This window comes from Pituophis catenifer, unplaced genomic scaffold, assembly GCF_029215685.1.
Source record: "Pituophis catenifer annectens isolate HBS135680 unplaced genomic scaffold, rPitCat1.0.hap2 SCAF_8, whole genome shotgun sequence".
Taxonomy (NCBI): domain Eukaryota; kingdom Metazoa; phylum Chordata; class Lepidosauria; order Squamata; family Colubridae; genus Pituophis; species Pituophis catenifer.
In genome coordinates this window covers 80,130,317-80,153,505 of record NW_027256888.1, presented here as the reverse complement: position 1 = coordinate 80,153,505, position 23,189 = coordinate 80,130,317, and the positions used below count along the sequence as shown (strand labels likewise).

The window sequence follows — 23,189 nt, the reverse complement described above, 5'->3', positions numbered from 1 at the left end:
GAAAAATGCTTTTAAAAGCCTCTGACGATCCCAGCTGAGCCGCGTGATCATCAGAGGCTTTTTTTTTTTACTTTTAAAAGCATGTTTTCGGCCGAAGAGGTTGTAGGAAAAATGCTTTTAAAAGCCTCTGACGATCCCAGCTGAGCCGCGCGATCATCAGAGGCTTTTTTTTTTACTTTTAAAAGCATGTTTTCGGCTGAAGAGGTTGTAGAAAAAATGCTTTTAAAAGTAAAAAAAAAAAAGGCCTCTGATGAGGTAGGCGGGGTAAGTGAGTGGCGACCAGGCCGGGGACCGGTTCGCAGGGGGCGTGGCCAGCCAATGTTATTACCGGTTCTCCGAACTACTACAAATTTTTATTACCGGTTCTTGCGAACCGGTGTGAACCGGGAGCAACCCATCACTGCTTTAGGGTTTCCTGCCTGAGCAGGGGGTTGGACTAGAAGACCTCCAAGGTCCCTTCCAACTCTTGATTATTCTATTCATTGATGGCTCTGTGTCCAGCCTCAGGGTGTGTCTTTGGTTTCCTCTGGGGCAGGATGGGCCCTCCTGGCTTGCTCCTGCCCCTGGGTGTGTTCACACACCTGCAATTTATTCTTGGAACCCGGGCTGTTCTTTCTTTTCCTGCCGCACCTTTGCACCTGGATCCATCCTTCAAGGCTGCCTTCTGAGTCCTCGGCCAAGGACTCGAACTTAGCTTGGTGCAATACGATCCGCTGCGGAACCTGGGACACGCCGCCGCTTGTGGAGGTAGGTACCGGATTCTCCTTGGACCACCACAAGCCCAGGCAACTGAGTAGCTGCGGCAGTGATCCCAGCTCTGCTTGGGTGGGCGGGTGGGGGTCACAGCCCCGGATTGGGGGGTTGTTGGGGTGTAGCCTCAGGTTTGGGCTGCAGGGGAAGGAGTTGTGAGCCATGTTTTTATCACCAAATGCAGGGAAAGAGTTGGGCAGTGCATTCTTGGATGGTGGTACTCTTTAAGTTAGGGCAGCGGTAGGCAAACTTGGCTCTTTCACACCCTGTGGACTTCAACTCCCAGAATTCCTGAGTCAGCATTCCGTAAGTCCTTGGTCAGCTCCAGATGCTTTCTCCTTTCTTTTACTCTGCACTAGCACTGATGATGTTACCTAGCTGGGTGATGAAAGGTCTGCAAGAGAACAGCCAAGCTCAGAGAGCACCAAGGACCTCACAGTCCTCTCCTTTTCCTCTTCCTCCTCTTGATAAGCCCTCCTCCCTTCTAGCACTGATGATGTTATCTAGTTGGGTCATGAAACGTCTGGAAGAAAACAAGCAAGTTCAGAGAGCACCAAGAGCCCCACAATCCTCTCATCTTTCTCCTCCTCCTCCTCCTCCTCCTCCTCCTCCTCCTCCTCCTCGTTTTTTCCCCCTCGTCTTCCTCCTCCTCCTCCTCTTGATAAACCCTTCTAGCACTGATGATGTTACCTAGTTGGGTCATGAAACGTCTGCAAGAAAACCAAGCAGAGTGTGGGTATTCATATCCAGTTCAAGAACCCCACATCCTCCTCCTCCTCCTCCTGTCTACAAATCCCCGGTTCTCTTGTAGCACTGATGATGTTATCTAGTTGGGTCATTGAAACGTCTGCAAGAAAACAACCAAACTCAAAGAGAGCACCAAGGATTCCGCCTTTAGCCCGTTTAGGAAAGTAAATCAGTTTAAGCCTGGATAGCCACGTGACGATAACGTCAGAACCCATCCTGTCCCCAGGATGGGGGGGGTGGGGAGGGGGGGGCGGAGGGGGGGGGAGGAAGGCAGAGGCCTCAGGAGCACCTGCCCCCCTCCCATCCAGTTTTCCAGCAAGGCAAATCATTGAAAAATCATTGCCTAAGACCCTGAGCTTGTCAATCAGAAAGTTGAGCAGTTCGGCGGTTCGAATCCCTAGTACAGATCTCCTGCCTGAGCAGGGGGTTGGTCTAAATGACCTCTAAGGTCCCTTCCAACTCTGTTACTGTTACTGAGAAGTATCTCGTAAAGAGCCCCAAAATGCAATATTTTGTTGCAGGCCTATTGGTTAACTCCATCCCCCCCGCCCCCCCAAAAAGGTGGGGGGGGGTAATGGTGGAATGTTGAGCCTACACATAACTCCGAGGATCTTTTTTCTGAAGAACTCTGTGTAGCTCCGGAGACCACAGCACAGCCAGAAGTTGCAAAGACTCGGGTTCAGCTCCGCTTTGTGGATGCTCTGTTTGGATTTGGGAGAACGGCACAGGATAGGAAGGCAGACTTGCTTCTGTCCAGGATTGGGGCACTCTGCCCATGCTCAGAGGAGATACCCACGGGGAGCAATGACCACAGGAAAGTAACGAAGGCAGACTTGCTTCTGTCCGGGATTGGGGCACTCTGTCCATGCTCAGAGGCGGTGCCCTTGGGGAGCGACAACCAGAACAAAGCTAACAAAGACAGGATTGCTTCTGCCTAGAATCAGGCCCTCTGCCCATGCCCAGAGGTCGACCCCCAAATTGACAAAGGCAGACTCCCCTTCTGCCCGAGATAAGGCCCTCTGCCCATGCTCAGAGGAGAGATAGCCTTGGGGAGCGGTGACCCCAAGCAAAGCCAATGAAGGCAAACTCCCTTCTGCCTAGGATCAGTGCACTGCCCATGCGCAGAGAACTCATCCTTTGACCCAGGTTCTGGCACTCTGCCCATGCCCAGAGAGCCGATCCTTCGACCCAGGATCTGGCATTCTGCCCATGCTCAGAGGCAAGGCCCCAACCTAACAAAGGCAGACCCGTTTCTGCCCAGGATCAGGGAACTCTGTCCATGGTCAGAGGAGGAGCGCTTCAGAAGCAGCGACCACAGCAAAGCTAGCACTCTGCCCGGGATAAGGCCCTCTGTCCATGCTCAGAGGAGATAGCCTTGGGGAGTGATGACCCCAGCAAAGCCAATGAAGGGAAACTCGCTTCTGCCTAGGATCGGGGCACTCTGCCCGTGCCCAGAGAGCCGATCCTTCGACCCAGGATCTGGCACTCTGCCCATGGCCAGAGAGACAACCTTTCGACCCAGGATCGGACACTCTGTCCATGCCCAGAGAGTTGATCCTTCAACCCAGGATCTGGCGCTTTGCCCATGTCCAGAGAGCCGATCCTTCGACCCATGATAAGGCCCTCTGCCCATGCTCAGAGGAGATAGCTTTGGGGAGCGGTAACTCCAGCAAAGCCAATGAAAGCAAACTCACTTCTGCCTAGGATCGGGGCACTCTGCCCATGCCCAGAGAGGCTTTCCTTTGACCCAGGAATTGGCACTCTGCCCATGCCCAGAGAGCTGATCTTCGACCCAGGATCTGGCACTCTGCCCATGTCCAGAGAGCCGATCCTTCGACCCAGGATAAGGCCCTCTGCCCATGCTCAGAGGAGATAGCCTTGGGGAGCGGTAACCCCAGCAAAGCCAATGAGAGCAAACTTGCTTCTGCCTAGGATTGGGGCACTCTGCCCATGTCCAGAGAGGCCATCCTTTGACCCAGGAATTGGCACTCTGCCCATGCCCAGAGAGCAGATCCTTCGACCTAGGATCGGGCACTCTGCCCATGCCCAGAGGCTCGGTTGGGGGGGGGACGGGACGGGACGAAAGCATCGCTCGCCGAGCCGTGAACCGCAGAGCGCCTTTATTAAGCCCGGGCAAAGCGAGCGCTCTGCACGTCCTCAGAAACCCCGCCGCTTTTAGCCCCCTTGCAAGGTTGCAGGAAGCGGTTGGCAGCGGCCGGAGCCGGGCTCGCCCGCCTTCCTGCTTGCCTGCCGCGAGGCGTGGCCGGAGGGGCCGCCTGCGAGGAGGAGCCGGTGCCGGTGGGCGGCCGAGGAGGAGGAGGAGGAGGAAGGACGGGCTGCCGAGCAGCAGGCCGCCGGTCGTCGCCCGCCTTGCCGCACCAGCCGCCGCCGCCGCTGCCCATCGCGGGGTCCGCAGGGCTCCAGCACCAGCCGCCCCCCAGAGCCAGCCGAGCCTCCTTCCCCGTCGCCCGCAGAGAGAGGTACCCCGGCGACCCCCGGAGGGGCAAAATAAGGGGAAGGGGGGTCTTTCTCCTCTCGGGCTGGGGAGGGGTCTCCCTTTATGGCCCCCTTCCTCTTTTCCTCGCCGTCCCAGATCTTGGAGAAGGGGGGGGGGGCTCCAGCTCAATTGGGGAGGGGGCTGCAGAGAACGACCCCCCCTCTTTCCCCCTTCTGGGGAGGGGTCTCCCTTTATACCCCTCTTCCTCTTTCCCCCCACGTCTCAGATCTTGGAGAAGGGGGGGCTCGCTCAGCCCCTCTCCAGCCCAATTGGGGAGGGGGCTGCAGCGAACGACCCCTCTTTTCCCCCCTCCTGGGGAGGGGTCTCCCTTTATACCCCTTTTCCTCTTTTCTCCACCGTCCCAGATCTTGGAGAAGGGGGGGGGGGGCTCGCTCAACTCCCCCTCCAGCTCAATTGGGGAGGGGGCTGCAGAGAACGACCCCCCTCTTTCACCCCTCCTGGGGAGGGGTCTCCCTTTATACCCCCTTCCTCTTTTCCCCACCGTCCCAGATCTTGGAGAAGGGGGGGGCTCGCCCAGCTTCCCCTCCAGCCCAATTGGGGAGGGGGCTGCAGAGAACGACCCCCCCTCTTTTCCCCTCCTGGGGAGGGGGTCTCCCTTTATACCTCTTTTCCCCACCGTCCCAGATCTTGGAGAAAGCCCCCCCTCCCGCCTGCTTTCCAACTCATTGAGGAGGGGGCTGCAGAGAACGACCCCCCTCTTTCCCCCCTCCTGCTTTCTCCTGGGGAGGGGTCTCCCTTCACCCCTCCCCCTTCCTCCTTCCCCACGGATCCAGATCTCGGAAAAGAGGGGGGGGCGGTTTGCCCAGCCGGAGGGAAGCAAACCCCCCGCCCAGCCTGCTATTCCAGCTAATTGAGGAGGGGGCTGCAGAGAATGACCCCCCCTCTCTTTTCCCCTCCTGGGGAAGGGGTCTCCCTTCGACCCCTTTCCTCCTCCCACACCGTCCCCCGATCTCGGAGAGGGGAGGGGGTTTGCCCAGCCGGGGAAGCAACCCCCCCCTCCCAGTCTGCTTTCCAGCTAATAGGGGAGGGGGCTGCAAGAGAACGACCCCCCCTCCTTTCCCCCTCCCGGGAGAGGGGTCTCCCTTCCCCCACCGCCCCAGATCTCTCGGAGTGGGGAGCTTTACCCAACCGGGGAAGCAACCCCCCCATCTGCTTCCAGCTAATTGAGGAAGGGGCTGCAGAGAACGAGCCCCCCTCCTCCCTCCTGGGGAGGGGTCTCCCTTTACACTCCCTTCCCCCACCGTCCTAGATTTCGGAAAAGGGGGGGGTTGCCCAGCCAGGGAAGCAAATCAAAGCCCCCCCAACTCGCTTCCAGCTAATTGGGGAGGGGGCTGCCTTTCCCCCCACCTCCTCTTTCCCCCCTCCCTCCTTTCCCCGCTTCCCTCCTTCCTCGGCGGCTGTTTTTCCTCCTCTTTTTTTTTCCTCCCGGGCTCAGCAAATGGCCTTGTTATTGCCTCTCCAGCCGCCTTCTCCAACCGGGCGCCCTCCGCACGCCTCGTGTTTGCGACTCCGCTGGATCGCGGCCAGCCAGCGGGATCGCTCACCTGGCTTGGAGAGCAGCCGGTTTAGTGGGGGAGAGGGGAGTGGGTGGGGGGGGGACGACAATTTATATTTTTCAAAGCCCCCCCCCTCCCTCCCCTTGCTAAGATCCTGCAGGGGAACAATGAGCTGATTGCAGTGGGCGCCTAAGGAATCTAAAGACCCTCCCTACCTATCTCAGCCATTCGTGGGGGGTGGATGGGAGGATATTCACCCCATCGAACTAGGGAATATTTTCTAAGGATTAAAATTGAGGGGGGGGGAGTGTAGAGTCCATCATTCAGCTGGGCTGAAACTCCTTCCCCCCCCTTTTAAATCTGGAGGATGTGCCTTTTGGGGTGTGCTCACCTCTCCCCCCCCTTACCCTCCTTTTAAATTGGGGAGGCGAGCAAGAATTCTGGTGGGTTAGTTGTGTTGTCAGCAAACACCCCTCCCTTCCCCTTATTCTGATGTCAGCTTGCTGCAGTTCAAGTGCTTCATTGACAAACACACGTGTGTGTTTATGTGTCACGAGAGAGAGGGTTGAATGTTTGCATTGTCTCTCCGGCTTAGAGTCACCTCGCCCTGCTTCTTGTTGCATGTGCGGTTTGTGTATATGGGTGTGCAAATCTGGGAAGCTGCGGAGTGCAAGGTTTGTGTATGGGTGTGCAAATCTGGGAAACGAGTGCGAGGTTTGTGTATAGGTGTGCAAATCTGGGAAATGAGTGCGAGGTTTGTGTATGGGTGTGCAAATCTGGGAAGCTGCGGAGTGAGGTTTGTGTATATGGGTGTGCAAATCTGGGAAGCTGTGGAGTGCATGGTTTGTGTATGGGTGTGCAAATCTGGGAAACGAGTGCGAGGTTTGTGTATAGGTGTGCAAATCTGGGAAATGAGTGTGAGGTTTGTGTATGGGTGTGCAAATCTGGGAAGCTGCGGAGTGAGGTTTGTGTATATGGGTGTGCAAATTTGGGAAGCTGTGGAGTGCATGGTTTGTGTATGGGTGTGCAAATCTGGGAAACGAGTGCGAGGTTTGTGTATAGGTGTGCAAATCTGGGAAATGAGTGCGAGGTTTGTATGGGTGTGCAAATCTGGGAAGCTGCGGAGTGAGGTTTGTATATGGGTGTGCAAATCTGGGAAGCTGTGGAGTGCATGGTTTGTGTATGGGTGTGCAAATCTGGGAAACGAGTGCGAGGTTTGTGTATAGGTGTGCAAATCTGGGAAATGAGTGCGAGGTTTGTATGGGTGTGCAAATCTGGGAAGCTGCGGAGTGAGGTTTGTATATGGGTGTGCAAATCTGGGAAGCTGTGGAGTGCATGGTTTGTGTATGGGTGTGCAAATTTGGGAAACTGCGGAGTGCAAGGTTTGTGTATGGGTGTGCAAATCTGGGAAACGAGTGCGAGGTTTGTGTATAAGTGTGCAAATATGGTAAATGAGTGCGAGGTTTGTGTATGGGTGTGCAAATCTGGGAAGCTGCGGAGTGAGGTTTGTATATGGGTGTGAAAATCTGGGAAGCTGCGGAGTGTGAGTTTTGAGTATGGGTGTGCAAATCTGGGAAGCTGTGGAGCACGAGGTTTGTGTATAAGTGCAAATCTGGGAAACTACGGAGTGCAAGTTTTGTGTATGGGTGTGCAAATCTGGGAAGCTGCAGAGTGCAAGTTTTGTGTATGTGTGCAAATCTGGGAAACTGGAGTGCGAGGTTTGTGTAAATCTGGGAAACTGGACTGCGAGGTTTGTGTATGGGTGTGCAAATCTGGGATGCTGTGCGAGTGCGAGGGGCTACATTTGCACACTGCATTTGCACAGGTGTAGAATTGCATCCGACTTTGCTCTCCTCCCTTTGTTTTCAAGGGATAGCTCTCTTTTCTCTTGCTGGCCTCAGTTTCCCCACCGGATTACAGGATTATTATTATTTCCTGGGCGACAAATAGCATGTCTGAATGTGTTGCTCCTGTCGTGACACCATTCCCCGGCTCTTTCCTGGAAAAGGCAATCTATTTGATCCTACCACCACGTATTTATGAATCGCCCCCTAATATTGATATTTCCCCCCCACCCCAAATGTCACGAAAGAAAGAAAGCTGCAACAGAAGGCAGCGCCTCCGAACTGTGAAATTCTGTTGGAATAACAAAAGCGTTTAAACCCAAAATCAGACGAAAATATTTCTGTATTTTTTTTTTTATTAAAAAAAAAAATCACGCATCCGAGTGGCGTTTTGAACGGAGGCTGGTACACGAGGATTCGGAGGCAAAGGTTAAAAAAAAAAAAAGAAAAGAAAGGCAATAAACACAATTTTTAGAACTCTTGGTGAGAAAAGGATAATGGGCCTACAGCTTTACAGCTTCGGTTTCCAGGGGTATCTCAATTCTTGCAGCTTCCCCGTCCCCCCCAAAAATGCAAGATCGAAGCCCCCCCCTTGTTGGATGAATGTATAAAATTGCTGATTGGGCTTCCTTTCCAACTTTCCTTGAATTTTATTTTATTATTTTATTTTAGTTTCCAGCGATGGCCAGTCGGAGATGCCAAGCGGGGATAGATGAGGGGGGGGGGAGGAATCTTCCCACATGTCTTTTTTTTTTTTTTTGCAATATGGAAGGATGGAGAGAAAGGAATTTGCAAACAAAGCCTTTGGTCTTTTGCCCTTCCTCCTCCTCCTCCTCCTCCTCCTCCTCCCTCCCTCCCTCCCCCTTACATTAGGGGAGGGGACATCGTTGCTGGTTTTAACTGCATCAATCTGGCTCCCTTTGTGTTGAGCAAGTGTGCTATCTGGGGCTCCCTTGGTGTTTATGTGTCAGTGGAAGCGTTCCAGAAAAAGCATCTCTGGCTGTTTAAAAACTGCTGATGTCCATAAAGATCAGCTTCATTCAGTTTAAGGAGAGAGAGAGAGAGAGAGAAAGAAGAAGAAGAAGGAGGAGGAGGAGGGAGGGAGAGAGGGAGAGGGAGAGAGAGAGAGAACGATAGATAGATAGATAGATAGATAGATAGATAGATAGATAGATAGATAACATGTTTCCCTGAAAATAAGACCGGGACTTATATTAATTTTTGCTCCAAAAGACGCATTAGGGCTTATTTTCTGGTTAGGTCTTATTTTGGGGAAAATATGGTACTAAATGCATCCATCTGGCTGACAATCTTAACTGGGGCTTATTTTGGGAATAGGGCTTATATTACGAGCATCCTGAAAAATCATGCTAGGACTTATTTTATGGTTGGGTCTTATTTTTGGGGAAACAGGATAGATAGATAGATAGATAGATAGATAGATAGGTGATCAATAGATAGATAGATAGATAGATAGATAGGTAGATAGATGATAGATAGGTGATAGATAGATAGATGATAGATAGATAGATGGATGGATAGATAGATAGATAGATAGATAGATAGATAGATAGATAGATAGATGATAGATAGGTGATAGATAGGTGACAGATAGATAGATAGATAGATAGATAGATAGATAGATAGATAGATGATAGATAGATAGATAGATAGATAACATGTTTCCCTGAAAATAAGACCAGGTCTTATATTAATTTTTGCTTCAAAGGACGCATTAGGCCTTCTTTTCTGGTTAGGTCTTATTTTGGGGAAAATACAGTACTAAATGCGTCCATCTGGCTGACAATCTTAACCGGGGCTTATTTTGGGAGTAGGGTTTATATTACGAGCATCCTGAAAAAATCATGCTAAGGCTTATTTTCCGGTTGGGTTTTATTTTAGGGAAAACAGGGTGATAGATCGATAGATCGATCGATCGATCGCTAGATAGCTAGCTAGATACCCTGTTTGAAAATAAGACCTGGTCTTATATTAATTTTTGCTCCAAAAGACGCATTAGGGCTTATTTTCTGGTTAGGTCTTATTTTGTGGGAAATACGGTACTAAATGCATCCATCTGGCTGACAATCTTAACTCGGGCTTATTTGGGGAGTAGGGCTTATATTACGAGCACCCTGAAAAATCATGCTAGGACTTATTTTCCAGTTGGGTCTTATTTTCGGGGAAACAGGATAGATAGATAGATAGATAGGTAGATAGGTAGGTAGGTAGATAGATAGATAGATAAAGCTTCACAAGAATGTATAAACAGAGGCATCGAATCAAAATCACGTGAAGTGTTAGTATCGCTTTATAAAGCCTTAGTAAGGCCAACACCTGGAATATTGCATCCAGTTTTGGTCACCACGTTACAAAAAAGATGTTGAGACTTTGGAAAAAGTGCAGAGAAGAGCAACTAAGATGTTGCAAGGCCTGCAGACAAAAACATCTAAAAAACAGGATTTTGCAGGATGGGTTTGGCTAGTTTAGAACAAAGAAGGACTATGGGGGCATGAGAGCAATATTCCTGTATTTGAAGGGCTGCCACAAAGAGGAGGAGGTCGATTTAGAACTAAGGAGAAATTTCCTGACAGTGAGAACAATTAACCAGTGGAACAACTTGCTACCAGAAGTTGTGGCTGCTCTGTCATTGGAGGTTTTTAAGAAGAGACTGGAGAGTCACTTATCTGAAATGGTATAGGGTCTCCTGCTGGTAATATCATCAGTGCTAGAAGGGAGAGGAGTTGCAGGGAGGAGGAGGAGGATGGGGGAGGACGATGACCGGTTCTTAGCGCTCTCGTACGTTTTGTTGTTTTCTTGCAAACATTTCATAACCCAACTAGGTAATATCATCAGTGCTAGAAAGGAAGGAGGGTTGCAGCAGTGGTGGGATTCAATTTTTTTAACTACCGGTTCTGTGGGCGTGGCTTGGTGGGCGTGGCAAGGGAAGGCTACTGCAAAATCCCCATTTCCTCCCAATCAGCTGGGACTCGGGAGGCAGAGAATAGATGGGGACAGGGCCAGTCAGAGGTGGTATTTACCGGTTCTCCGAACTACTCAAAATTTCCGCTACGGGTTCACCAGAACTGGTCAGAACCTGCTGAATAGCACCTCTGGGTTGCAGGGAGGAGGAGGAGGAGGACGATGACCGATCCTTAGTGCTCTCTGAGTTTTGTTGTTTTCTTGCAAACGTTTCATGACCCAACTAGGTAATATCATCAGTGCTAGAAGTGAAGGGGTGTTGCAGAGACGGGAAGGAGTAGGAGTAGGAATCTTGGGTGCTCTCTGAGCTTGGCTGTTTTCTTGCAGATGTTTTCATGACCTCACTAGATAACATCATCAGTATTAGAAGGCAGTAGGATTTGCTCTCTGTTTGTATTTGTTTGTTTGTTTATTTGGGTCCTGCCTTTATTATTTTTACAAGGAACTCAAGGCGCCGAGCATACCCAACACACCTTCCTTCCTTAGGACCAACACACCTTCCTTAGAACCTTATGGGTTCTAGGAATTGATTGATTGACAGATTATGTGCTGTCAAATTCAGTGACGATTGGGTGACCACGTATATTTCTTCTCTAGGGGCATTTTCACCAACTTCCTTTTCCAGCTCTTCCAATGGTATCCCCCTTGCTACGAAAAGTTACCTTACAAGGTAGTCCTCAACTTACAACCACTTGCTTAATGGCCGTTCGAAGTTACAACGTCGGCGGAAAAAACGGACTTAAAACTGGTCCTCACACTTACAAACTTCCCAACATCCGGCCTGGCCTGAATAGGTTTTAGGGGCTAGATTTTTAATTGTATTGCTAGGGGTTTTAAATTGGGGCAGCCGTTTAATTTAATTTATTTTTAATTATTTTAACTTTTATATTGTATGTTATTTTAATTCTCGGCTGTTCACTGCCCTGAGTCCCTTCGGGGAGAAGGGCGGGATATAAATTAAATTAAATTAAATTAAATTAAATTAAATTAAATTAAATTAAATAAATAAATAAATAAATAAATAAATAAATAAATAAAACAAACAAACATCCCCTCCCTGGTCACATGATCAAAAACTGGACTCTATGGCAGCTGGCATGTATTTATTTATTCTGTTGCTAAGTAAGACATTTGTTAAGTGAGGTTTTACTCCATTTGTACGGCTTTCCTTGCCGCGGTTGTTAAATGAATCGTTGCAGTTGTTCACTTAGAAACTTAGGTTGTTAAGTGAATCTGGCTTCCCCGTTGATTTTGCTTGTCAGAAAGTCGCCAAAGGGAATCACATGTCACTTTTTCAGCACCGTTGTAACTTTGAATAGTCACTAAATGAACCGTTGTAAGTCAAGGACTACTGTTACATGTAGTCCTCGACTTACGACCACAATTGAGCCCAAATTTTCTGTTGTTAAGGGAGACATTTGTTAAGCATCTGAATTTTGATCCCATATCGTGGGGATGCTGCAAAGGTGGTAACTATGAACGACGGTCATAAGTCACGTTTTTCAGTCCCGTTGTAACTTTGAACGGTCACTGAATGAGCTGTTGTAATTCGAGGAGTACCTGTATTTACTTTTCCCTCTTCTTCCTGGCCTCAACATCTTTTATTGCAATTAGTTGCTGGGTATTAGTTGACGCGGTGGCTCAGCGGCGAAGAAGCTGAGCTTGTCGATCGAAAGGTCGGCAGTTCAGCGGTTCGAATCCCTAGCGCCACGGAACGGGGTGAGCTCCCGTTCCTTGTCCCAGCTTCTGCCAACCTAGCAGTTCGAAAGCAGGTAAAAAATGCAAGTAGAAAAATAGGGACCACCTTTGGTGGGAAGGGAACGGCGTTCCGTGCGCCTTTGGCGTTGAGTCATGCCGGCCACGTGACCACGGAGACGTCTTGGGACAGCGCTGGCTCTTCGGCTTTGAAACGGAGATGAGCAACGCCCCCTAGAGTCGGGAACGACTAGCACGTATGTGCGAGGGGAACCTTTACCTTTATCCAACTCTATTCAATCCCATTATTAGAAGTTATCGAATTGACCTAGATTTGTAGAGCCCAAGATATAAAACTGCAAGAAAAAAAACATTCAGACTGTCTGCCTACTTTTTAAATGTCATTAGGAGGAGGTTGTTGTGTTGTAGTAGCCAAGAAATAAGTAATGCTAAAATGCTTTAGTAGCAATAGAAAAAAAGTTTGCAGTGAGCAGAAAAGATTTAATCTGTTTCTTTCAACTGGAAAATATTAGGGTTTTTTTTTTTCCACTGTCTGCACCATTTGTTATTCTCATTGTTTTAGTCCAGACTGCCTATTTTTTTACTGTTTTAATTGTTTTAACTATTTTACTTTTTGGAAGTACTTTTTTTTTTTTTTTACAGATTTTTCTAAGCCGCCCAGAGTCAGTTTTCTGGAGTGGGAGGCCATCTCTCACATCAAACAAGCCAATTCTTTAATTCAATTCAACGAATTAAATTATGCATTCATTCATTCATTGAAAAGTCTGCAAAGATAATTTGTGATTTGCAAAAGAGGGTTTTTTTTTTTTTAAAAAAATTCCCTTTTGAATTTATTGTGGTGACGATAAGAGTGGAAAACAAAACTTGTTCTCGGCTTCTTTTCGCACGCTGCATTAATTTTATTTTAACTTCTGCTTTCTGCTTTGTTTTGCCTGAAAATCGTATGTTTTGCTGACGGAATGCCCCAACTATATTTCCTGACTAAGGGTGCCACCGCAGGTTTCAATATTATTGTTTGTTTTTTTTAAAAAAAGTTAATTTTAAAAAGTCAATTAGCCCTGTTCTAGGACCTCTTCCTTCCTTAGTTTTTGTTTTCCTTTTAAAAGAGCACGAAATGTTTTAGAAATGTTTAATTGGTCAAATGGCTAATCAAATCTTTTTTTTTTTTCTGTTGGATAATTATCCATCCTCTCTGTTGGGAAGTGTTTATATTTGGGTACATTTTGTCTCGAGGTTGTTTCAGAAGGGCTTAATCAAAATCATTGTTTTAGTTCACTTGAGTGAAAAGAGGTTTTGGGGTCCTGATTCTGAGAAATGAGATTGTAGTTGTTTTTCAAAGATGTCTTGGAGATACCTGCCATTGGGGTGCAAAGTGTTTCAAATTAAATTATGTCAAAAGCAAGAATGTTTCGACATTTGGGAAGTGTTTTAAAGTTCAAACCATTTCCAGAATGATCCCAGCAAGCCATTTCGACGAGTTGTGAAATCCAATTTTTTTTTTACTACCGGTTCTGTGGGCGTGGCTTGGTGGGCGTGGCTTGGTGGGCGTGCTGTAGCTTGGTGGACGTGGCTTGGTGGGCGTGGCAGGGGAAGGATACTGCAAAATCCCCATTCCCTCCGCACTCCTGGGGGAAGGATACCCGCAAAATCTCCATTCCCTCCACACTCCTGGGGGAAGGATACTGCAAAATCTCCATTCCCTCCGCACTCCTGGGGGAAGGATATTGCAAAATCTCCATTCCCACCCGACTCCTGGGGGAAGGATACCCGCAAAATCCCCATTCCCTCCGCACTCCTGGGGGAAGGATACCCGCAAAATCTCCATTCCCTCCGCACTCCTGGGGGAAGGATACTGCAAAATCCCCATTCCCTCCGCACTCCTGGGGGAAGGATATTGCAAAATCTCCATTCCCACCCGATTCCTGGGGGAAGGATACTGCAAAATCCCCATTCCCTCCGCACTCCTGGGGGAAGGATACTGCAAAATCTCCATTCCCTCCGCACTCCTGGGGGAAGGATACTGCAAAATCTCCATTCCCTCTGCACTCCTGGGGGAAGGATACTGCAAAATCTCCATTCCCACCCCACTCTGGGGCCAGCCAAAGATGATATTGGCTGGTTCTCCGAACTGCTCAAAATTTCCACTACCGGTTCTCCACAACCTGTCAGAACCTGCTGGATTTCTCCCCTGATTTCGACCCTCTAATAGCGTACAAGTAATCCTTGACTTACAACAATTCGTTTAGCGACCGTTTGAAGTCCATTCGCAACTTCTGCAGGCAAGTTGTTCCGCTGATTAATTGTTCTAACTGGCCTGAACTTAACTAGTCTGACTTAAGCAGGCCTGAACTGAATATTGAATAACGAAGAGTCGGAAGGGACCTTGGAGGTCTTCTAGTCCACCCCCACAGCTGTACCCATTCCAGACAACTGGCTGTCCAGTCTCTTCTTAACCTGAAGTGCTCTTTCTTTCTGAACTGAATTACTATTTCTTTTTTCCTACTGTGTAAGAGAACACAGAAACTTATTGTGGTGTTTTTTTTTTTCTCCCCCGGAAAGAGACAGTGTCAATATAGTTCATTGTGGAAGTTCTGAAAACTGGCACGAGAAATGCGGTCACAAAGCAGAGGGGGAAAACACCACTAAAAATGCTAACTCAACATGAAAGAGTGAAGGCAGCTTCAAGTTTCTCTTCCTCTTTTACACGGCTGAACCAAAACATCCGACGGAAAAAAATGAGTTTTGTGATTTTGGTCCTTTGGCAGGTTTTTCAACATCTGCGGCTTAAATGGGGGGGTCTCTTGTGATGCTGAAGGTCCAGAGTTTGATTTATGAGGAGAAAACATTTTGCTTTAAAACAAATATATGTCCCATCTCTTCCTCCAGCTTGGAACTTCAGGGGTGGGGAATTATGGCCCTTTCATGACCTGTGGACTTCAACTCCCAGAATTCCTGAGCCAGCCATGCTGGCTCAGGAATTCTGGGAGTTGAAGTCCACAGGTCATGAAAGGGCCATAATTCTGGGAGTGAAAAAGGGGCTCGGGAATTCTGGGAATTGAAGTCCACAGGTCATGAAAGGGCCATAATTCTGGGAGTGAGAAAAAGGGCTCGGGAATTCTGGGAGTTGAAGTCCACAGGTCATGAAAGGGCCATAATTCTGGGAGTGAGAAAAAGGGCTCGGGAATTCTGGGAGTTGAAGTCCACAGGTCATGAAAGGGCCATAATTCTGGGAGTGAGAAAAGGGGCTCAGGAATTCTGGGAGTTGAAGTCCACAGGTCACGAAAGGGCCATAATTCTGGGAGTGAGAAAAGGGGCTCAGGAATTCTGGGAGTTGAAGTCCACAGGTCACGAAAGGGCCATAATTCTGGGAGTGAGAAAAGGGGCTCAGGAATTCTGGGAGTTGAAGTCCACAGGTCATGAAAGGGCCATAATTCTGGGAGTGAGAAAAGGGGCTCAGGAATTCTGGGAGTTGAAGTCCACAGGTCATGAAAGGGCCATAATTCTGGGAGTGAGAAAAGGGGCTCAGGAATTCTGGGAGTTGAAGTCCACAGGTCATGAAAGGGCCATAATTCTGGGAGTGAGAAAAGGGGCTCAGGAATTCTGGGAGTTGAAGTCCACAGGTCATGAAAGGGCCATAATTCTGGGAGTGAGAAAAGGGGCTCAGGAATTCTGGGAGTTGAAGTCCACAGGTCACGAAAGGGCCATAATTCTGGGAGTGAGAAAAGGGGCTCAGGAATTCTGGGAGTTGAAGTCCACAGGTCATGAAAGGATAGATAGAAAGGCACGCAACTGCTAGATGTGTCTGTGTAAACATGCACACGCTCAGGCAGTCTCCCGCACTTTTGTTCTTGAACGAGCAGCTGGCGTTTTGTGTGTGTTTGTGGGCTTGTGTGTGAGTGCACATACCGAGGCTTCTCAACACTGCTGGCCTTTCGTGTGTGCAACCCTGTAAAAACCGCTTTGCTCTACGCAACAGGTGTTGTTGTGTGTCTGTCGGCTTGTGTGTGAGTGCACACAAGGAGGCTTCCCAGCACTACAGGCCTTTCGTGTGTGCAATCTAGTAAAAAAATCCTTTTGCTGCATTGCAACTGGTGTTTTTGTGTGTCGGCATTTGTGCATTGCACAAAGGTCGGCTCCCAGCTGTGCTGTTTTTTTTCCCCCTATGGTGATGCTTCCGAGTTCGGATTCTGCAGCATCTTCTCTCTCTCTCTCTCTTTCTCTCTGTCTTCTGCGTGGATTGAAACGGGGCTAAAAACTGGCCTGAGAAAACCCTAAAACATTTTTCTCCTGTTTGGACTGAAAGGAGCCTGAGTGGTGCAGCAGACTAATGCTACTGTTAAAGGTAGTGTTTAGCTTCCAGCTGCCTGCAATCACTGCGAGTTCAGTTCTCACCAGGCTCAAGGTTGACTCAGCCTTCCATCCTTTCTAAGGTAGGTGAAATGAGGACCCAGTTTGTGGGGGCAATAATCTGACTTTGTATAAAATATACAAAAGTATGAAAGCTATTGCTTAACGCATTGTAAGCCGCCCTGAGTCTCCGGAGAAGGGCGGCATATAAATAAATAAATAAATAAAAATTCTCCTGAATTAATTTTCCAGATTCACGGAGACGGATTCCAAATTTGCAAGCTATTCAGAACCATTTAGGAAAAAAATTCGCCGCGTGCCAATTTGTGTAAACCCAATGCTGCGTTTGCAAATATGGGAAGGAGAACTGGAAATGAGGATAGTCCTGGACTTAACGACCGTTTCATTTAGTGACTGCTCAAAGTTAACAACAGCACTGAGAAAAGTGACTTACGACCGTTTTTCACACTTACGACTTTTGCAGCATCCCCTCCCCCCCCGTGGTTCCGCAATCAAATTCAGCCGTTTGGCAACTGGTTCCTATTTACGACGGTCGTAGGGTCCCGGGGTCAGGCCAGATTTGCTTACCAACCGTGGCAAGAAAAGTCGTAAAACGGGGCAAAACTCCCTTAACGAATTTTTTTCACTTAGCAACAAACATTTTTTAAATCCCCCCTTACATATTTTTAGATATTTTTAGATATTTTAAACTGTAAATTGATTTTAGTTGGGGTGTTTTAAATTTATTGGTCCAAAATTTGTTTAATTCTTTTAAAAATTTTAAATTTTGTATGTGATGTTTTTATTCTTGGCTGTTCACCGCCCTGAGTCCAGCAGGAGAAGGGCAGTATAAAAAATTTAATAAAATAAAAAAAATAAATAAAAATAAAATAAATTTTGGGCTACCTGTCTTTAAGCTTTCTCGGTTTGGGATAATATCTTTCAAAGACTAAGGGAAAGGTGGACCAAACCGGATCTCAGTTTTGAGAGGAGGCGTGAAGACACCTCAGGACAAAACAGAGATTTAGAGAAGAAAAACATCGCATGTCAAAATGCGAATGCCAAACCGCCCGAAAGGAAACAACACAATTAACGGATGGATTATCTTGCCAAGTGTGAGGGCTGTAGCCAAGAATTCCGCATCCTTTGGAGTGGAGATGATTACCTAATCAGATAACAGGCAGGTTCTAATATCTTTGTAATGGGAAGAAGCATCTGTTTTCAAGGACATTAAAAGCTTTAAGTCCATGGCCTTCAAAGGAAAGAGTCTTTCAAATCAGAATAGAGCTGGAAGGTACCTTGGGAGATCATCTAGCCTAACCCCCTGTAGAAACAGGGAGACCCTATACCAGTGATGGCTAACCTTTTTGCCATCGCGTGCCAAAAATGGGAGCGGGGGGGGTGTCACACGCGTGCATACCCACACCCATAATTCAATGCGCCCCGCCCTCACGTGCATGCGTGCGCGAATCCCCTGCTTTCCCCCCGCATGTGATGGCACGGTGGGCCTGGTAGATCTGTTTTTCGCCCTCCCCAGGCTCCAGAGGCTTTCTTGGCGCCTGGGGAGGGTGAAAACAGCCTTCCTCATCCCACCAGAGGCCCTCTGGAGGCCGGAAACCACCTGTTTCCCGACTTCTGGTGGAACCGGAAATTAGCTGTCCGGCGCACACATGCACGCTGGAGCTGAGCTAGGGCAACGATCATGTGCACACAGATATGGCTCTGCGTGCCACCTGTGGCATGCGTGCCATAGGTTCACCATCACGGCCCTATAGCATTTCAGACAAATAGCTGCCCAGTCTCTTCTTAAAACCTCCAGTGATGAAGCACCCACAACTTCTGGTGGCAAGTTGTTCCACTAGTTAATTGTCCTCCCTTTTAGGAAGTTTCTCCTTAATTCTAGGTTGCTTCTCTCCTTGGTTAGTCTCCATCCATTCTTTCTTGTCCTGCCTTCAGGTGCTTTGCAAAATCAGTTGAACCCCCTCTTCTTTGTGGCAGCCCCTCAAATACTGGAATACTGCTATCATGTCCCCCCTAATCCTTCTTTTCTTTGACTGGTTGCAAATCCTGCAACCGTTTTTCATATGTTCTAGTCTTCAGCCCCCTTTAATCATCTATGTTGCTCTTCTCTGCTCTATTTCCAAAGTCTCAATATCTTTTTTTGAAATAGCTCCCGGCTATTCAGAAACACACTTCCTGAACATGGAGGCTCTATGTATTTCTGGTGAATATTAGCTCTTGTTAGTTCCCCAGCCTTGCTCTGTGCGATGTTCCTGGCTGCCTTTTACTGTTTCTCTGGGTAACAAATGTGGTATTTGCCAGGCCAAGATAGAAAATGGCATTTTCCCTCTGAATGTTGTGGCTTGAATGCTTGAAGAAAAATAAAAGGCTGCCCCTTACTTACCCCAAGGTACCGGATTCTGCAAAACAGTTGTATATTTATTGGAACACCCTCTTCCTGTTCCATTTCCAGCTCAGGAACTTCATTCCTGAGAATGAAGTTCCCATTCCGGAGAATGAAGTTCCCATTCTGGAAAAGGGCGGCATATAAATTGAATTAATAAATAAATAAATTAATACATTTGAACCTCTTTCCTTGCTGCCAAATTGCATCCCGGTACTGAGTCTTGTTTATTATTATTATTATTATTACCCTGTTTCCCCGAAAATAAGACCTAACCGGAAAATAAGTCCTAGCTTGATTTTTCAGGATGCTCATAATATAAGCCTTACCCCCAAAATAAGCCCCAGTTAAGTTTTTCAGCCGGATGGATGCATTTAGTACCGTATTTCCCCTAAAATAAAACCTAACCAGAAAATAAGCCCTAATGCATCTTTTGGAGTAAAAATTAATATAAGACTCTGTCTTATTTTTGGGGAAACACACTATTATTATTATTATTATTATTATTATTATTATTATTATTATTATTATTATTATTATTTGTTACTTTATTAATTAAACATGAAACTCAGTCAACTGAGCATTCAAAAATGCGTCACAAATACCATTGACTGGTGCTAATGGTTGATACGGGTTGCTGCCAGCGTCCTAGGGATCAACCAAGAATCTTCTTAAGAGGTACGATGTTCCGATTAGCGCAGTTTTTTGCAGTTCCGCTGGTGTTATTGCAGGAAGCTGCAACTTGCTGATGTATCTTATAAAATTCTTGGACATGGTACCAAATGCCCCGATGACAATGGGTATCACTGTTACATGTTTCATCCATAGCCGTGTAGTTTCGATGGCCAGATCGCGATATTTCATGATTTTTTTCCAGTTCTTTTTCTTCGACCCTGGCGACTCCTGGTACCGCGATGTCAATAAATTGTACGTTTCGGTTTTCGACAACTGTGATATCTGGCGTGTTGTGTTCCAAGTGACGATCCCTCTGTATTTGAAAGTCCCACAAGATCTTCACCTTCTCATTTTCGACAACTTTTTCCACTTTATGTTCCCATGACTTTTCAGATATAGGTTGGTCGTATTTTTTACATAATGACCAGTGGATTAATTTAGCAACTCGGTCGTGTCTAGCTTTGTAATCAGTTTGTGCGATTTTGCTGCATTCACATATTAAATGTGAAACAGTTTTGACTTTGTTGTTGCAAAGTCGGTAGTTTGGATTGTCGGTGGATTTTTGTATCTTTGCTTTCATGGCCTTAGTTTGTAGTGCTTGTTCTTGAGCAGCGAGTATTAAACTTTTATTCTTATTCTTATTCTTATTCTTATTCTTATTCTTATTCCTATTCCTATTCCTATTCCTATTCCTATTCCTATTCCTATTCCTATTCCTATTCCTATTCCTATTCCTATTCTTATTCTTATTCTTATTCTTATTCTTATTCTTATTCTTGAGTCCCAGTGGTGTGGAATCCTTTTTTTATATATTTAAACAGTCTTGCACATTCGTTTACTATATTTTCAGAGAAGAGGACAAATTACTAAAAAACCAGAAAATAAGCCCTGATGCGTCTATTAGAGCAAAAATTAATATAAGACCCAGTCTTATTTTCAGGGAAACACGGTATCTATCTGTCTGTCTGCCTGTCTGTCCTGTCCTTTCCTGTCCTGTCCTGTCCTATCCATCTATCCATCCATCCATCCATCCATCCATCCATCCATCCATTATCTCCCTCTCTCTATCTGTCTTTCTCTCTCCCTCTTCCTCTCACCCCCCCTTCCTCTTTCACACCAGTGGGGCAGGTAAAGGCTGCTATCCTAAGCTGCCTTTGATGCATTTGTTTTAAAAAGGGGCCATTAAGAATTAAGAAAAGAGTCCCAACATTACTGAATATGCTTCTTAGTGAAAGCTGTTTTCTCTTTCAGCTTTCGCTGGCCTTGAAAAGAGAAGGAGGCATGAAAAGAGCCAGTTTCCTTCCGATCCTTCCTTTTGTTGATAGCTTTTCATTCTCCTTGGGGAAAAAAAAAAGAGTTTTGCTTTGAATAAAAGAAAACCCTTTGGTAGATGGGGGTTACTTCCTTTCTCCCTGGATCTCCTGTCCAAAGGAGGACATGGGGCTTTATTCATTTATTCATGTGCAAATATTTCATCCATTTTTTTTCCCTTTAATTTTAAAAAGGGAATAATAGCAACCCATTCATTGCTTCATTTGGGATACTTTCCACAGGTCCAGATTTTATATACTTCGTAGCAAATTAGGAAAAGAAAGGGGAGAAAGGAAGGGAGGGAGGGAGGGAGGGAGAGAGGAGGAAGGAAGGAAGGAAGGAGTTAAAAGAGGGAGGGAGGAAGGGAAAGAAGGAAGGAAAAGAAAAGGGAAGGGGATGAAGGAAGGAAAGGGAAGGAAGAAAAGGAAATGTTAAAAGATGAGGGAAGGAGGAAGGGAGCAAGAGAAAAGAAGGAAGGAAAGAAAGGAAGGGGACAGAGGGACGAAGAAATGAATAGAATAGAATAGAATAGAATAGAATAGAATAGAATAGAATAGAATAGAATAGAATAGAATAGAATAGAATAGAATAGAACAGAACAGAACAGAACAGAACAGAACAGAACAGAATAAGAGAGTTGGAAGGGACCTTGGAGGTCTTCTAGTCCAACCCCCTGCATAGGCAGGAAACCCTACACCACTTCAGACAAATGGTTATCCAATCTCTTGGATAAGGAAGTAAGGAAAGAGGAAAGAAAGAGAAGGAAGGAAGGAAGTTAAAAGAGAAGGGAGGGAGGAAGAAAGGAAAGAAGGAAAAGAGAAAGGGAAAGATGGAAGGAAAGACAAAGGGAAGATGGGGGAAGGAAGGAAGGAAAGATAGAGGGAAGAAAAAGGCAGGCAGGCAAGGAAGTGAGGGAGGAAGGAAGGAAGGAAGGAAGGAAAGATAGAGGGAAGAAAAGGCAGGCAGGCAAGAAGGGAGGGAGGGAGGGAGGAAGGAACGTAAAGATAAACAGCTTGGAAAGGAAAAAACACTGATTCTTTCAGTGAGAAAGCCGCTTACAATTTTATTTTATATATATATATATATATATATATATATATATATATATATATATATATATATATATATATATATATATATATTCCCTCTTTCTCAGTTTTTTCCCCCTTCTTTCTGGCGTTTTTGCCTTGCTCCCCTCCTCATCCTTTTTTTAAAAAAGAATTCGAGGGGTCCTTGGTGTTCTCGGAAACTTGTTTTCCTACAGACCTTTCATAACCCCAAACTCTTCCTCGGCTCCCGAGCCTGATTAAAAATAGAACTTGATTCTTGGCCTTGCCTTAAAAACTGATCTTCTTTGTTATGGGAACTGCTTCTTTGGTATCTGCAGTAAAAGCCTCCTTATCTCTCCAGCTTTTGTCCTTGACTCTTTGATGGTTTGCTCTGGAGTTATGTGGGTTGAGTTTCTTGCAATAAAATTTATTTCTGTGCTCTGGAGGAACCTTTACCCTGGTTTCCTCCTCGTGAAGTTGTTCTCAGTTTCAGCCTCTCAGACTTAACAGCAACAGAGTTGGAAGGGACTTTGGAGGTCATCTAGTCCAACCCCCTGCTCAGGAAACCTCCCACTCGGGAAACCTGCTGTCCCACTGCTTCAGGAAACCCTCAACCATTTCAGACAAGTGGTTGTCCAATCTCTTCTTTAAAACACCCAGTATGGGAGCATTCACAACTTCTGGTGGCAAGTTGTTCCAATGGTTAATTGTTCTCACCATCAGGAAATTTCTCCTTAAGTTCTAGGTTGCTTCTCTCCTTGATCAGTTTCCATCTGTTGCTTTTTGTCCTGCCTTCAGGTGCTTTGGAGAATAGCTTGACCCCCTCTTCTTTGTGGCAACCCCTGAGATTAGGAAGACTGCTATCATGTCACTGCCTAGGTTCTTACAGGATGCCCTAATTAAATCATGAGTCTCGAGCCAAGCTTCAAAAGAAATCCAGTTTCTTTTTATTAGGAGCTTCATGTCGGCAGGTTCCCAAGTGAAGCCAGCTCTGACCCTACATAATTTACGCCCCGATCATGCCCCTGTTTCCCCCTTCCCCCCAGGGTGTGTCATCAATCACATTCGCCATGGAGCAATTTCACAAGTTGTAGAGATCACTCCCCTCCGACTGCTGTGGGTAACCCTGGGAGACAGCCTTGAGAGAGATAAGTCTGGAATGTGCATCTGTCTTTGGCTGCCAGTGCTGTTTTGTCAGTTTCCTATCCTCTTTGCCTATGGCAACTCGAGAGCAGGCCAGGGATGCTTTGCGAGTTGACAGTTACCCCTAGTCCTTCTTTTCATTAAACATCAGAATGTCTTCTACTAATGTAGAGAAAAGTAAGGCTACACACTTAGGCAAGAAAAACC

The 23,189-nt window shown here is 46.7% G+C and overlaps 1 protein-coding gene across 1 annotated transcript in view; it reads left to right on the top strand.

Annotated features, from left to right (window-relative positions):
• Positions 1-3,933: 3,933 nt before the first annotated feature.
• Positions 3,934-23,189, top strand: part of SMOX (spermine oxidase) — a 61,403-nt gene continuing 42,147 nt past the window's right edge. Inside the window, exon 1 of the mRNA XM_070948825.1 lies at positions 3,934-3,977. The gene's annotated coding sequence lies outside the window, so the exon portion shown is untranslated. The remainder of the gene's footprint in view (positions 3,978-23,189) is intronic.